Here is a 16,360-nt window from a genome sequence, read left to right on the forward strand (position 1 = left end):
CCCTTCCTTATTTATTTCCACACCTCTTGCTCCTGCTTTCGCCAAAATAAAAAATCCAGTGGGGGCAGGCGGGGCTTTTTAGAAGGCCCCGGCCCCCCCACAATCCCCGGACATACCTCCGCCTCCTCCGCCCTCCCGGAAGTCCCTCCGCTTCCAGCTCCCTTTGCCCCATTCTGGTGGGGGGGGCGGGGGTGGAGGGCGGGGGGAGGCGCTAAGGGAATGAACTGCAGGGGTTGCTTATTAACCCATTCCTTCATCTTCCTGGTTTGGGGCTCCTTAGGGGCCGTAGAGACCTTGCCTCTCCCTAGCCTTGAGAGCAGGAGGCTTGAGGTGACCTAATTTCCATTGCCTGTTCTGACTCTGGACTTGGAAGGGAAGGGATAATGGATCTTGATGAAAAATCAGAATGGGACAGTAGACAGAATTATATGGATGGTGCAGGCAAAGATGATATGAACAATTTTATGCCAATAAATTTTAAAATTTTAGTATAATGGTCAAATTCTTGGAAAACTGCATCTTATGAACACTACATAAAAAGAAAAAGGAAAGAAAATTGACCTATAACTAGTAAATGAATTAGTAATAAAAAAAAAATCCAGACCCAGATGATTTTCAGCCTACCAAACATCCAAAGAGAAAGTAATCACAATTTCATACAAAGTAGTCTAGAGTATAGAAAAAGGGGGACTATCCCCCAATTCATTTATTAGGGTCACATAACCTAGATATAAAAATCTGACTATACAGAAAACAGGAAAGAAAATTATAATGGCTAGTATAACTTATTCACAACTGAATCAACACTGAATCAAGAAAATTCTACCAATGAAATAGAATAAAAACACTCCCAACAAGGAAAAGGTCTGGACTGAATGGCCTCACAGATAAATTTTACCAAACACTTAAAGAAGAATTAACAGCTATCCTTCTCAAACTATTTTTTTTAAAAAAAGGAATGCTCCAAAGATCATTTTATGAGGTCATCATTACCCTGATTTCAAAACCAGACAGACATTACAAAAAAAAAATAAAATAAAATTGTAGGCCAATATCCCTGATGAACATAGATGCAAAAATCCTCAACAAAATATTAGCATACTAAATTTAGTAATACATTTTTCTTTCTTTTTTTAATCCTCACCCAGGGATATTTTTCCATTGATTTTTTAGAGAGAGAGAGAAATATCAATGTGAGAGAAACAGGATTGGTTGCCGCCTGCATGAGCCGTGACCAAGGCCGGGGCCATGGAGAAGCCTGCAACTGAAGTACCTGCCCTTGATCAGAATTAAAACTGGGACCCTTAGGTCCACAGGCCTACCCTCTATCCACTGAGCCAAACTGGCTAGGGCTCAGCAATACATTTTTTTAAAAATTATACACCAGGATCAAGAGGGATTTATTTCTGGAATGCAAGGTTAGTTCAATATTAGTGATATGCCATATAAACAAAGTGAAGGATAAAAATCATAAATAATATCAATAGGTGCAGAAAAAACATTTGACAAAATTCAGCATCTATTTATGATTTAAAAATCTCAGCAAAGTAGAAATAGAGAGACCATACCTTAACATAATAAAGGCCTTATATGTCAAAATGCTAACATCTTACTCCTTCAGAAAGCTAAAAGTGTTTTCCTTCAGATCAGGAACACGATAAGGATGGCCACTTTATCACTTTTATTCAGGAAGGGGGTCCCTCAGCCCAGCCTGTGCCCTCTCACAGTCTGGGATCCCTCGGGGGATGTCTACCTGCTGACTTAGGCCTGCTCCCTGGGGGATCGGGCCTAAGCTGGCAGTCAGAAATCCCTCTGGCAGCCCGGGAGCCCTCGAGGGATGTCCACTTGCCAACGGGGAGCAGGCCTAAGCTGCAGTCGGACATCCTTAGCACTGCTGAGGAGGCGGGAGAGGCTCCCGCCACCACTGCTGTGCTGGCAGCTGGCAGCCTGGCTTGTGGCTGAGCAGAGCTCCCACTGTGGGAGCGCACTGACCACCAGGGAGCAGCTCCTGCATTGAGCATCTGGCCCCCTGGTGGTCAGTGTGTGTCATAGTGGACAGTCAATGCCATTCTTTCAGGCGTGCCGCTCACCCTTCAGGGTGAGGGTCCCTACTGTGGTATCTGGCCAGCCTGGGTGAGGGGCTGATGGCTGTTTGCAGGCTGACCAAGCCCCCCAGTGGAACCCTCACCCCATGGGGTTGTGGCCAGCCTGGGTGAGGGGCTGAGGGCTGTTTTCAGGCTGCCCACAGCCCCTTCAGGGTGGGGGAGTCCCGCTGGGGTGCCTGGCCAGCCTGGATGAGGGGCTGATGGCCGTTTTCAGGCTGGCCACACCCCCTGGCGACCCAAACTCCCAGCCTCTCCTTTTTTTCTTTTTTTTTCTCTGGGATTTATTTATCTTCTATAATTGAAACTTTGTAGCCTTGAGTGGAGCCCAGGGCCGGCCAGGGCAGGCAGAAAGCTTGACTTCCTCCATCGCCGGGAGCAACCCAAGTCTCCTGCGCAACCCAAGCCTCCTGCTTGCTCCAGCTCCATGGTTGCCACCATCTTAGTTGGGTTAATTTGCTTACTCACTCCTGATTGGCTGGTGGGTGTGGCTTGAGCATAGTGGAGGAACGGTTAATTTGCATGTTTCTCTTTTATTATATCAGATACTATTGGAAGTCCTAACCACAGTAATAGGACAAGATAAAGAATAAAAGATATTCAAATTGGAAAGGAAGAAGTAAAACTGCCATTATTTGCAGCTGACATGACACTGTGTATAAAGAATCCTAAAGATTCTACCAAAAAAACTATTAGAACTGACAAATGAATTCAGTAAAGCAGTGGATACAAAATTGATATTCAGAAATAGGTTGCAGTTTTATAAATCTATAATGAACTAACAGAAAGAGAAATTAAGAAAAAAATTTAGGATTGCATCCAAAAAAATAAAATACTTGGAAATAAATTTAACCAAGGAAGTAAAAGACCTGTACTCTGAAAATTATTGTTCATTGAAGAAAGAAATTGAAGAAGATACAAATAAATGGAAGCATATACCATATTAATGGATAAGAAAAATTAACATCATTAAGATGTTCATACTACCCAAAGCAATCTATATATTCAATGCAATCCCTATCAAAATACCAATGACATTTTTCACAGAACTAGAACAAATAATCCTAAAATTTATATGGGACCACAAAAAAACAAAACAACACACACACACACACACACACACACACACACACACACAAAACAATAGTCACAGCAATCTTGATAAAGAAGAAAGTTGAAGGTATCATGTTACCCAATATCAAATTAACCTACAATAATCCTATAGTAATAAAAAAGCATGGTATTGGCATAAAAACAGATACATAGATCAATGGAACAGAATATAGAACCCAGAAATAAACCCATACCTATATATTAAATTAATCTATGGACAAAAAAAGAAAAGGCAAGACTATACAATGGGGTAAAGACAGTCTATTCAATAAATGGCATTGGGAAAAGTGGACAGATAAATGCAAAAAAATGAAACTAGACCACCTTCTTATACCATATACAAGAATAAACTCAAAATGGATGAAAGACTTAAATGTAAGACCAGAAGTCATAAAACTCCTAGACAAAAACATAGGCAGTAATCACTCTGACATTGCTCTTAATAATATTTTTATGATATATCTCTTCAAGCAAGGGAAACAAAATAAATAATAAACAAGTGGGACTACATCAAACTAAAAAGCTTTTCCACAGCAAGAGAAACCATCAACAGAATGAAAAGACAACCTACTGAATAGCAAAAGATATTAGCCAATGATACATCCAATTAGGAGTTAATATCCAAAATTTATAAAGAATTCACACAACTCAACATCCCCAAAAACAATCCAATAGAAAAATGGGTGGAGTTCCTGAATAGGCATTTCTCCTAAGAGAACATATAGATGACTAATACACATATGAAAAGATGTTCAACATCACTAATTATCAGAGAAGTTAAAATTAAAACTACAATGAGATATCACCTCACACCTATCAAAATAGCTATCATCAATAAATCAACAAACAAGTATTGGCAAGGATGTGGAGAAAAAGGAACCTTTGTGCACTGTTGGGAATGTAGATAGGTGCAGTCATTATGGAAAACAGTATGGCATTTCATCAAAAAATTAAAAATAGAACTACCTTATGGCCCAGCAATTCCACTTCTGGGTATTTATCCAAAGAAATCCAAATCACTAATTTGAAAAGATATATGCACCTCTATGTTCACTGCAGAATTTACACTATCTAAGTTATGGAAGCAAGCTAAGTGTATATCAGTAGAAAACTGGATAAAAAAGATGTGGTACATATATACAATGGAATATTACTCAGCCATAAGAAAGGAAATGTTACCATTTGCGTCAGCATGGATAACCATCCTAGAGGGTATTATGCTAACTGAAACAAGTCAGACAGATACCATATGATTTAACTTATATGTGGAATCCAAAGTACAAAACAAATGAAGAAACAAATCAGAAACAGACTAATGTATACAGAGAACAAACTGATGGTTGTCAGATGAGAGGGGCATTGTGGGACTGAGTCGTGAAGAGATTAAGAAGTACAGATTGGTAGTCACAAATAGTCATGAGTATGTATATAGTATAGCATAGGGAATATAGTAAATAATATTGTAATAATTATGTATGGTGCCATGTGGGTACTAGACTTATCAGGGGGAATCACTTTGTAAATTATATAAATGTCTAACCACTATGCTGTACACCTGAAACCAATATAAAATAATATTGAATGTCAACTGTAATTGAAAAAAAAAATAAATAAATAATTTAAAAAAATGATTTTAAAGGAACATATGCCACAAACTTTTGCAGCAAGGATTCAGGATCTGGAGAAGGGGCTGATGCACAAACGGATATACTAGACAAGAAATATAAATTTAGAAATTATTGGGGGAGCCAGGCGGAGACCTACTCTCTAGTGGAGTGGCTCCCTGAATCTCCAGACCCATAGCTTTTTATTTACTAGAATACACATTTGCCCTTTAGCAAAGCAAACAGTCATTTCAATGGTAAGGTTTGGTAAACAATAAAAGGATTATTAGGTTAGGGGATTGCCTTCAGCCAGCAGCGGGGTAATACTATGCTGATTCTCAGTCCTTGCTGAATATCAAAGTCCATCAGCCTTCTGATGGACTTCTCGCATTTATATGTTAACTACTTGTTGGTCTTTGTCTCCAGCAAACATAAGCAAAAAGCTTTGGGATTCTTGAGTGCATTTTAAGAGTTTAATAACCCAATATAAGATACATATGTGGAATGTAAAGCTTATGAATACAGAAAAATATTTTCTAAGGCATTTGTCATGATGCAATATAATGGCAACTACCATAGTATCATGCACTTTTGTGGTGCTCAGTAGGTTTTGTTTATTTAGATTGACTTCTATAACAGTCGCAAGTGTTTTAAATTTTCAAGTTGTCTTAAATGTGCAAATATTTCTCAAAGTATTTCCACAAGGCATAATCTGAAATCTTCTAAATATTCCTGGATAGTGAGAAATATGTCTATAAGAGGAACATGAAGGGGAATGAGCCTAAGGAAATATCGACAACTGCACCAAGCAAGTTAACTCAAACTAACATTTCTGATTTTAAAAAATTGCTTCTGACTTAAAATGGTGAAAACAATTGCATCATTTATTAAAATTTGCCCAAATAATATATTCTTAGAAGCAAATGCTGTTCCTGATTTGTATAACCTTTGTCTGAGAAAATGTTAGCTATTCTTCATTCAAATAATTTAATTGGATAATTTCTGAATATGTTTTCTTGAAGCTAGTTCCCTGATGATAAGAATGAGACTTAATATCTTTTGAGATATGCAAATGTAATAAAATAGCATCTATTAGTATGTGGAATTTTTTCTACCATTGAAGGTAAAAAACTGCTTGATATATTTTGAAACTTTTCCCTTAATTACAAAAGAACTGCACATACATATTAGAAAATTTAGAATATATGAATAAGCCAATAAAATTAAATAAAAATTTTATGTTAAGAAAGAGTAAAAAGTCTACATTAAGAATGAGAATATCTATAGCACATATAAATATTAAAATCTAGTATGCAGAAAATATTTTAAATATTCTGAGAAATTAGTAAGAAAACATTTATCAGCCCACTAAAAATGGGCAAAATGTTTAAATAGGTTGTTCATGAAAGATGTTCAAATGGCCAATTAACACATGGAAAGGAGCTTTACTAGCAATCAGGGAAATGCAAGTTAAAACCATAGTGTCACACTTCTAAAATCTGCTCATCAGAAGTGTGGGCTCGCTCCTGTTGATTTCCTTACCTTTCACAGGCAATCCATCACCTTTTATTCACTAACAGGCTCTGGGTCATGCAAACACCTGCCACACTCTCTTATGACCAGTCATCAGGGTTTCGAAGTTTAATGGTCTGCCCTCTGCTGGCCGGACTCAGATTTGGTAGTTTTGCTTTCACTCCAAGTTGGGCTGGCTCTTACTGTTGTTAAGTACTAGGCTCCTAATGAGAGCTTTACCCTGCACCAACTGCTTGACCAGTTCCCATTGCCCCGAGTCCCTTTACTTACCTTGTGAAGTTTCTAATTCATAGAGAACTTTCAAATGCTTACGCTACAATACAGGTACTGCAAATGTTGTATGAGGCTCTCTGAAAGGAAGACTTCCCTTCTTAAGGCTGCTCACCTGCTCATGGCTTAACCTCTCCAGTGAAATTTTCTTTTAAGGCCAAGGTCTGAAGCTTGCTCTACTTTCTAAGTTACTGATCGCCTCTTAGTCCTCAAGTATGTTGTCCAACCTCTACCTAGATCCTTAAAGTGATATTAGACATCTCTTCCCTGAGGATATATATCCTGGAAGTTTGCAATGATAGCATTTGCTTCCAGTTTATTCTGATTAAGACCATTCCTGTGAAAAGTCATGTGTATAGAACAGCCGTGGGCAAACTACGGCCCGCGGGCCGGATCCGGCCCATTTGAAATGAATAAAACTAAAAAAAAAAAAAAAAAGACCGCACCATTTTATGTAATGATGTTTACTTTGAATTTATATTAGTTCACACAAACACTCCATCCATGCTTTTGTTCCGGCCCTCCGGTCCAGTTTAAGAACCCATTGTGGCCCTCGAGTCAAAAAGTTTGCCCACCCCTGGTATAGAACCTACAACTGTGATGAGCACTCATCCTGTGTGTACAACTCAGGATTGTCTGCTTCCAATATGCTCAGAAGAATATACAAATTTAATGATCTACTATAAGGCAATCTCTCATCATAATACAGTACCAATACAAAGTGTGTTACTAAAAATTTACCTGGAAATTCAAGATTTGCTATTATAATTCAAAACCTTAACAAGAATAAGATTTTCTTTCCTCCTTATCCCCTCTTGACCTTGTTAGACTTAGTTCTTCAGAATCCATTCCCTTAGAGTTCTTGTGTGCGTGTATGTGAGTGTGCATACATATACACCTTTCCATTGTTGAAATTGCTTCTCTCCAAAAGGCTCTCACAAGTCTAAGAGCTCTTGATCAGATTATTGTTTCCTGGCCTACAGGTTTTAACAACCCACTAAAATCTTCTGCACTTTCAGATTAATATCTTAGCCTCAATTCAAAACTTGACCTGATGCTGCTCTGTTTACCTAAAATATTTCTTTTGCATCTATGTTAGTTATCAGGAAATTTATTCCTCATCTATATTTAATTGTTACATTAGTCTTTCTGGAATTTTCCCAATTATCACTGAAGAAAATTTTTACTTATGCACTAGGAAAATGGATAAAAGAGTCATTTTTAGGATAAAATGCACATTTTGGGTAAGGCATCAAAACTTCACCCAGTTTTCCCTTAAATAATAAAACATAAGTCTTTCTCAAAGAAAACTGTCACTTAACAAATATGTATAGGTAACACCCATGTACAAGGAATTGAATTAAATTGTGGAATCATAAAAAGGCATAAGATCATTGTGTTATTTTCAAACATTACCTCAGATTATTAAGTTAGCATTTAAAAAAAATTTTTTATTGCTTTCAGAGAGGACGGGAGAGGGAGAGAGAGAGATAGAAACATCAATGATGAGAGTCATTGATCGGTTGCCTAGCTCGTAACCCAGGCATGTGCCCTTGACCAGAATCAAACCTGGGACCCTTCAGTCCACAGGCTGATGCTTTATCCACTGAGCCAAACCAGCTAGGGCTAAATTAGCATTTTGATAGCTACTTCAGAAGTAAGTCTTTCACTTAATTAATATCTATTGAGTGGGAGTACCAAGTTAGTAGGTGGAGATTCAGTTATGAAGATCACAAACACAGTTCATGTTCTCATGGAGCCTAGATTCCGATGGGAGACTAGTGTAGTAGGACCTGTAGGATAGGGTGCCCTGGGAGCACAGAGGTCACCTAATGCAGTCTTGGAGAGATAGAGATGGGTTCCTCACGGTAATAATGTCTAAGCCACAACCAGAAGAACGAGTAGGAATTAACCAGGTACAGACCAGGAGATGGGGGTGAGGCAGGAGGTGAAGAATGTTTCATGGAGCATCCTATGGAAATACTGAGAGCTGAGGGAGAAAGATGCATTTGAGGGATCATGTTGCTTCTGTTCTCTTGGAACACACGGAGCAATGTGGGAATGAGGAGAGATGACTCATGCCGGAGAAGAAAACTGCTCAAATCATCCAGGTCTCATATAATCATTGTTGGTAGGGAACTAGGAGAATTGTGCACTGGTTTTATAATAAACATATTTCATACTTTGTGTCAGATAATGTCATGGATGTGAAAAAAACAATACGAGTCAGGGTAGGCCTTGCTGCAGTAACAAAAAGAACTTAAAAATTCAATGCCTGAGAAAAGAAGTTTCTTTCTCACTTTACAGGACTGAGTGGTTTCAAGTCAGTCACCAGGGGTAGGAAAGGAGGAGGTGGACTCTACTCCTTGCACAGACCCAGGATGGCTGCAGCTGAGCTGTCTTTAACACATGGCTTCCAATGTCCCCACCACAGAAGGGGAAAAGCAGATTTGAGTAGATGGTTTTTATGGGCCAGGCCTGAAAGTAGCATACCGTGCTTCCTCTCACAGCTCATCAGTCAGAATGGAGTCTCCTGGCTACATTCGCTGAGAGGCATCTGGAAAATGGAGCCCAACTCTATGCCAGGAAGAAGAGGATCTGGGGAAGAGCTGCAGTCTCAGCTACAGTAATGGAGGGAAGAGCTGGTGGACTGTTAATCAGAACGACTGTTTACACTTTCCCCTCAAAGCCCTTTGTCTGCTTGCCTCTGGTCCTTGTCTTCTTTCAATTCCTGTATAGGTCTCCTTAGATTATTTACCTCAACTCTACTCACCAGTCTTTCCTCACCTACCTTCGGTACTTGGAGCAGTCTCCTCTGACTCTCAGCACAGCAGGCTGTTTGCTCGCCCAGCCCTGTTGGTCAGTTGGGGCAACCAGAAATGCTGGCTGGTGAATCAGTAGGTGGCACCCTCTATCAGCAAGACACTGATTCCAAAGCAACACAGGCTGCGTGCAAGGATGTAGTCCCATTCGGGAGAACACAACAACATTGGCTCACTTGACCTACTTCCTCAAGACCCAGCTTTCAAAACGAGTGACCACACCCAGACTGACCAGTGGATTGTTAAAAACAGGGATGTCAACATGCTCTGATCTGACTGCCAACAAAAATATTTCCCTTGCGTAGATGCTTTCTTCATGTTGCACGCAGGAAGGGCAAAGAAGTTCAACCTGTCTGGGTTGGAGAGCGCCATGAGCTGCTCTCCTTGGGGCTGCTCCTTCGGAGTTACAGAAAGAGGCGTGCGTGTTGTTTTAATGGGAGTTGGAGCTACTACTTTCATAACTACTGATTAGTCCTATTTGCTGTTGGGAAATCCCAGGGCTCAACATCAAAGGCCTCATTGTTCGGCTATTTCTCTCTTTCATTGTGTCACCCTGGTAAGGTATCCTTTCACTCAGCAATATCTTCTGGGTCATTTTTCATCACACCGAGAAGGTGTGGATGAAAGTGGTAAAATAAAGACTTGGAGGCACCTTTCCTCATCAAGAGTTTGAAACTGACATTCAGCAGAGATGAGGAGGGATGAGAAATTTGTACTTATTTGTTTATGTCCTTGGGTCTGTCTCGTTTTTGTACAAATTCAAATATTTTAAAATTATAGTTGTGCTTCTAATTCATAGAGACCTCCACTGGCATGATAAATAAAATATAAGTGCTACTTAGAAAAAGGAAAGCTTCATGTAAGAATTTTTATTACTCTCTTTATATAATATACAAGCCTCATAGAAATTCGGGTAAATAATTTATTTTCTTTAAGGCCAATTTAGGTATTATAGAGTATAAGAGATTAGTACTTTGATATTATCTATAAACATCACATAATTATTGTTGACCATCTAATTTATAGCCATATTTCAAATTGACTAGCTATATGAACATAATAATCCTTTATTAGTAATGCTCATCTCTTATTCTGTTAGTCTTTTTTTTAAACCTTTCCCTAAAACATCTCTTTCAAGAAGCCCTCCTTCAGTCACTTCTACTTGAGTCATGTTGTTTCTTTATATTTTACATTTGTGTCCTAGTTATCCTAGTGAGGCCCCTGGATCAGTCAGGATAGGCCAAGTAATGCTGTGGTAACAAATAATCCCCAAATCTCAGTGGCTTACATCACCAAGTGTATTTCTACCTCATACCCCATGTACAGTATGGCTCAGTAGGGGGCTCTGTTCATGTGTAGATACTCAGGGACCTGATCCAGGCTGACAAGAGGCTCCATCCTAACATATGTTCCATAATCATCATGTTAGGGTGAAGTAAATGTAGCGAAATACACACTAGTTTTTCATATTTTATTGACCAAAGGAATGCACATGGTCACACTCAACTGCAAATCAATAAGAAGCAAAGGATAAATTAACAAACATTACCTTCTATTTAAATAAGTCTTACAATTTTAAAGTACTTTCTTTTCTCAGGAAAGTAGGAAAAGTAGCTTTAATAATTTTCTAATTGTTATATATAAGAAAACAAAGGCTTAAAGAGATTAATGTATTTTAAGATCAACCATGTTCCCTTTAGGGTAGGCTATCATGACTGCTAGAGTTTTAAAAAGTTAATTATCTATAATTTTTCAACAGATTTGTAATGTTTAAAAGAACAACTGCCAATGTGTGGCACTAACCTGGTGTTGAGAGTGATAGAAACCAAACAACATTTCTCTAGCTATGGTGCCATCAGCAATCAAGAGAACTCCAAATCCCTTAAAGCCTTCCCTCTCAGCTATCCTAGGAGTCGCAGGACATATTTGCTAAGTGCTAATCAATATGGTCAGCCAGGTGCCATGTGTCCTCTGTCCTTGCCCTGACTGCATGGCAGTTCCTGCTAAGCCCTGATGCCTGTGTTGAAGGGATGCATGCCCCCTCCAGAGGGATGATGCACCTGTAAAATGGGTTGAGGCCTCAAGGGGGCTGTCTCCTTTCACTTAGGAAGCCAATGCCCACAGTGGGGAAAACTCTTTTAGCTTTCATTGACACTTTTGTTTCAACTCTTTCTCTTTCCGACGCAAACATGAGCCTTTTGCCGCTCTGTGACGCATATGGGCCAGACATGTGGGCCTCAGCCCGCTTCTCTTCTAAAGATCAACTCTTTCCCGGAAAGCCTGTCAGTCACTCCTGCAAACAGACACCTGGTGACTCCACCTGACCCAACTTCCAGGCTTGCCCATACTTGTCTGATGGCCACATCAAATGGACCTCCTTGCTATGGTATGTTAGAGAGGCATAGACTTGTTCCTCCATATGGCAAAAAGTATTACGAATGAATGTAGTGGATTTAAGCCCATCAGTAGTTCATTATTTGTGCAAAGAGCACCATGCATTTCCGATGTTCTGCCACATAAACAGTGATAATAACTGGTATAGAAAAACAAACACTGAATTCCCCAGCCCAAATCTAAATTTTAGGCTCAGATCTGTGCCCTGTGAATTACGTTGGGAAAGTAGCTTAGCCCTTCTGAGCCCTTTCATCATTCATAAAATGAAGGAAGTAGTATGGATGGATTTCTAAGGATTTTTTTTAACTATGAAGTCTGTGAATTTGGACAAGATTTATTATTTGCAGTTATTGTCAACAGGTGGCAGCAAAATCCCAATCTTTAGTGAGTTAAGAAAAGAGAAAGCTAACTGCCTTTGATTTATCTTCAGAATTTTAGAGAAGGTTTAGTTAATTTTGTTCATCTGAAACACATGAGAAAATGAAAGTGCCACTTTTAAAGACTCCGTGAAAAAGAAAATTTGTACAATATATGTTTTAAAATTAATTGAAAAGTATGGCTTTTAACATGAATGTGTTTAGAATGAATTTAGTACTTCCATTTATTTTGAATGTGGCTGTGTCTAAAGGTCTTTGGGTGCTAAAACGACCATATAAAGTGATATTTAGAATGGGTCATTTGTATCTTTGTCTTTAACTTAGCTATGGGAGGGTGGATTAACAACTTCAGAAGTTTCTTTTTGCATTTTGTATAAGTTTGGCTTTTTTTTTATTAAGTGTGTTGGAAAAAAAATCAATATACTTTGCAACATATGCTATCATTAACTATATTTCACATGTTACCATAGCTCAAATCTCATTAAAATGAATTCCAAAGAACTATTAAAAATGTCAAATCTTATTCACTTATTAAAATTTTGCTAATTTTAACAGTTTGAAATGAATGGGCTATTTATGGAACTTTGACATTTTTATTATCCACAAGTTTTGTTCCAAATAGAATCTATAATAATAAAAGCATAATATGCTAATTAGACCAGATGTCCTTTCTTCCGGACAAAGTCCCAGTGGATGGGGGACCGCAGCAGAGGCGGCAGAGGCCCCTGGCCATGGCAGTGGTGGGAGGCCAAGGCCCTTGCACGAATTTCGTGCATCAAGCCTCTAGTACTAATATAAAATATGTAGATGCACTATTAAAATGGCAATGCAAATGTATTTATGCCACTTGATTCCAATCTGATTTAATAAAACTAATAAAACAATGATATATGGAACTGGGTAAAATGCTATAGAAAAGACTTGAAGATAGGAGCTTTATTGTAGGCAGTCTCTTAAAGGAATTTACAATTTTAATAATGTGAATATTTAGATAGTATGTTATTCCTTGAAAATTAAAGGGAAGGTATGTAAACCATAGTCCTGAGCTCTTCCTGAATTACAGACTTGTACATTCAACTCCCTCCTTGACATCTCTACTTAGGCTTAGTATGGACAAAAAAGGCTTAGTACAGAGAACTTGATATGAGCATGAAACTTTAGGTAACTTAGATAATCAAGTCCCTTAATCAGGACTTGATTACATTATTTATTAGCAGTGTTTGAACCTTTATAAAATTCTTTATATTAAAAAAATGTTAGTTTAAAATCAGCATCATCAAGTTGACCATCAAGATTACAGAGCAACCAATAGACAGAGGAATTCTAAAAAACATACAAGGTACAATTCTTGTTGGTTAAATAGGAATACATGGTTCATATAGAGTTCCGAAAAATACTCTCAGATGTTTATTGAAGTACATCTTTCTCTGATGTCACAAATTCCTATTTTTACAGTTGCAGAGATTTCATGGTGATAGCCAATGGGCATAAAGCCCAATACTCTCCAAACTCCACATTTGTGGGTTTTTTTTTGTACTTACACTAGTGCTTACCCTCATCCAGGTGCCATACTTCCTCCAGAGAGGATATAACCTGGTGTCTGTAGTTGCCCTGCCCACTGAGGTACCCACTAACTACATGTGGCTGCTTACATGTAAATTAAATACTACCACGAAAATGCATTTCCTCAGTCACACTAGCCACATCTCAAGTGCCCAGTGTCTGGCTAATGGCTACCATTTTGGATAACACAGACATAGCATATTTCCATTATTACAAAAAGTCTTATTGGATAGCACCGGTCTAAGATATGGAACACTATGGCTCTCTGTGTGTTCAGGTGTCATCTTTCATATATCTATATCTATATCTATATCTATATCTATATCTATATCTATATCTATATCTATATCTACATCTATATCTATATCTATATCTATATCTATATCTATATCTATATATCCAACATAAAATACACATTGGGAGGAAATTACACAGTCGCTTTGAAAATGGTCTCCTTAGCTGACGATTTATCTTTGTATAGCAAAGACTATGTTAATTATTGTTTGGCTGGAGTGTGTCACAAGAAACAAAATAGCATGACACCTTTGAAAGAAAATGTCTCTTGATAAAATCCTTTTCTAAGGTAACTTTGCATTATCTGATACAGGAGAATATTTTTCCTTCCATATAAAAGGTGCTCATTATTCTATTTTGGATCTGATAAACTGGATCCAGCTGGCTATAAGTGGACGGTTGTGACACCCAATAGAAAAGTTAGGCAGTAGCACAGTAGCTTATTCTCTGACCTACTTCATCTTGGACTGTCTTGGCAGCCTGTATTTAAGAAGTCCAGGCACAGGAGATTTAATCAGAGTAGACTCTGTGATATCTGCTTATTGATCTATGAGTGAATCTTGTCAATGTGACTACTTATTCTACTTTAGAATAGTTGTGGTGAGTCAGCCAACTCAAGGTAGCTACTTATTCTCCTTTAGGGCCTGGAGTTGTAGAAACATGTAGAAACATGTTAAACTGAAGTGTTTTCCCCACTGAAAACACTTACTACATTATTTTGTGTTGGCATGATATTTTACAACAATATTTAAGAACATTATTGACCCTTTTTATAGGTGAAAATAACTCAGAAGCTCTCAGTAAGGATAAACTACATCTTTCCTGGATGGCAAAATAGTTCTAATATTTCAGATGTAGTACATGTGTGTATATCCCAGACACAATCTTTGCATACAATACTTGATATCATGCATTTTTTTCATGGCACCTAATAATGGCTGGCTTTATTTTTAATTGGCTTGAAATGTTAGATTTAATAATAAGAAGTGATTCCCACAATTCTAAATTATTACAAAAGTATCCAGAGTCAAGAAACCTGACCTGTCTGTAGCACAGAGTCACTGGGTTCCCAGAGGTGTTACAAAACCGAGTAACCTTGCCTAAGCACAAGGATGTTCATGCTCCTTTGTTTGAGAAAGTAGGAGGGGCTTAGAAAGCTTGCTGGACATAAAAATTATGAAGGAATATCAGAGCATACTTCCTGCATGTATTTTAAAAAAATATATATTTTTTATTGATTTCAGAGAGGAAGGGAGAGGGAGAGAGAGATAGGAGCACCAATGATGAGAATCATTGATTGGCTGCCTCCTGCACGCCCCTACTGGAGATTGTTCCTGCAACCAGGGCATGTGCCCTTGACTGGAATCAAACCTGGGACCTTTCAGTCAGTGGGCCGACGCTCTATCCACTGAGCCAAACCAGCTAGGGCTCCTGCATGTATTTTTTAATAATAATAAACTTATTAAAACAATCATTATGTAACAGAATTTATCTACATGTTGAAAAAGCTAGACAGCAAAGAGCTTTAGCCATCACAAAAGCTACAGAAGTGAACACTTAGACCTCTTCTGAGTTTACACGTCAACTCTGATTCATGCCTGCCTTAGTGTCAATCCCGAGCAGGACAGTCGTGGGTGACTGTGCTGGTTGTACAATGGGCCATTCGCACAACATAGAAGATGGCCTCGAGTAAGGCATTTTAGCTACATCATCAGAGACTCTCGGTCACTCCAAGAAATGATTGGAGAATAAAGAAGAATGTTCTTGCCCTGAGGTTGAGGTCACTGAGGTGGAGCACACGTGGCTGAAAGGTATGGTAAGTGCTTTCTCTTTCTGATATGTGCTGAGGTATGTTGAAAACTTGCTCAGACTTTGAGCCAGTAGTAGTCCACATGTGCCTGTCTCCTCTGAGACTCCTGGGATTTAGAGTAGCTTTAAAGCAAAGGATGAAGAAATATTAATGATTTTTAAAGTCCTATATTTAGTTAGTTATGCTGATACTTAGGTCACTTTAAATTTTATGTTATTGGGAAATTCTGGGCAATTATAACAAATTTCTGGTTGTGACACTGATCTCTCCTTAGGAATCCTATATAATAAAGTGGTAATATGCAAATTGACCCTCACTCCCTCAAAGATAGCTGCCTATGACCAGGCCAGCAGGGGGATTAGTGAAGAACAACCAAACGACCGAACAGCAGGCTGCGTGGGGTGACCAGGCCAGCGGGGTGTCCGTGAGGGGTGACCACCGCTGGCAGGGGGGGCAGTTGGGGCCAACCAGGCCAGCA

The sequence above is a fragment of the Myotis lucifugus genome, unplaced genomic scaffold (assembly GCF_000147115.1).
Source record: "Myotis lucifugus unplaced genomic scaffold, Myoluc2.0 scaffold_216, whole genome shotgun sequence".
Lineage (NCBI taxonomy): Eukaryota > Metazoa > Chordata > Mammalia > Chiroptera > Vespertilionidae > Myotis > Myotis lucifugus.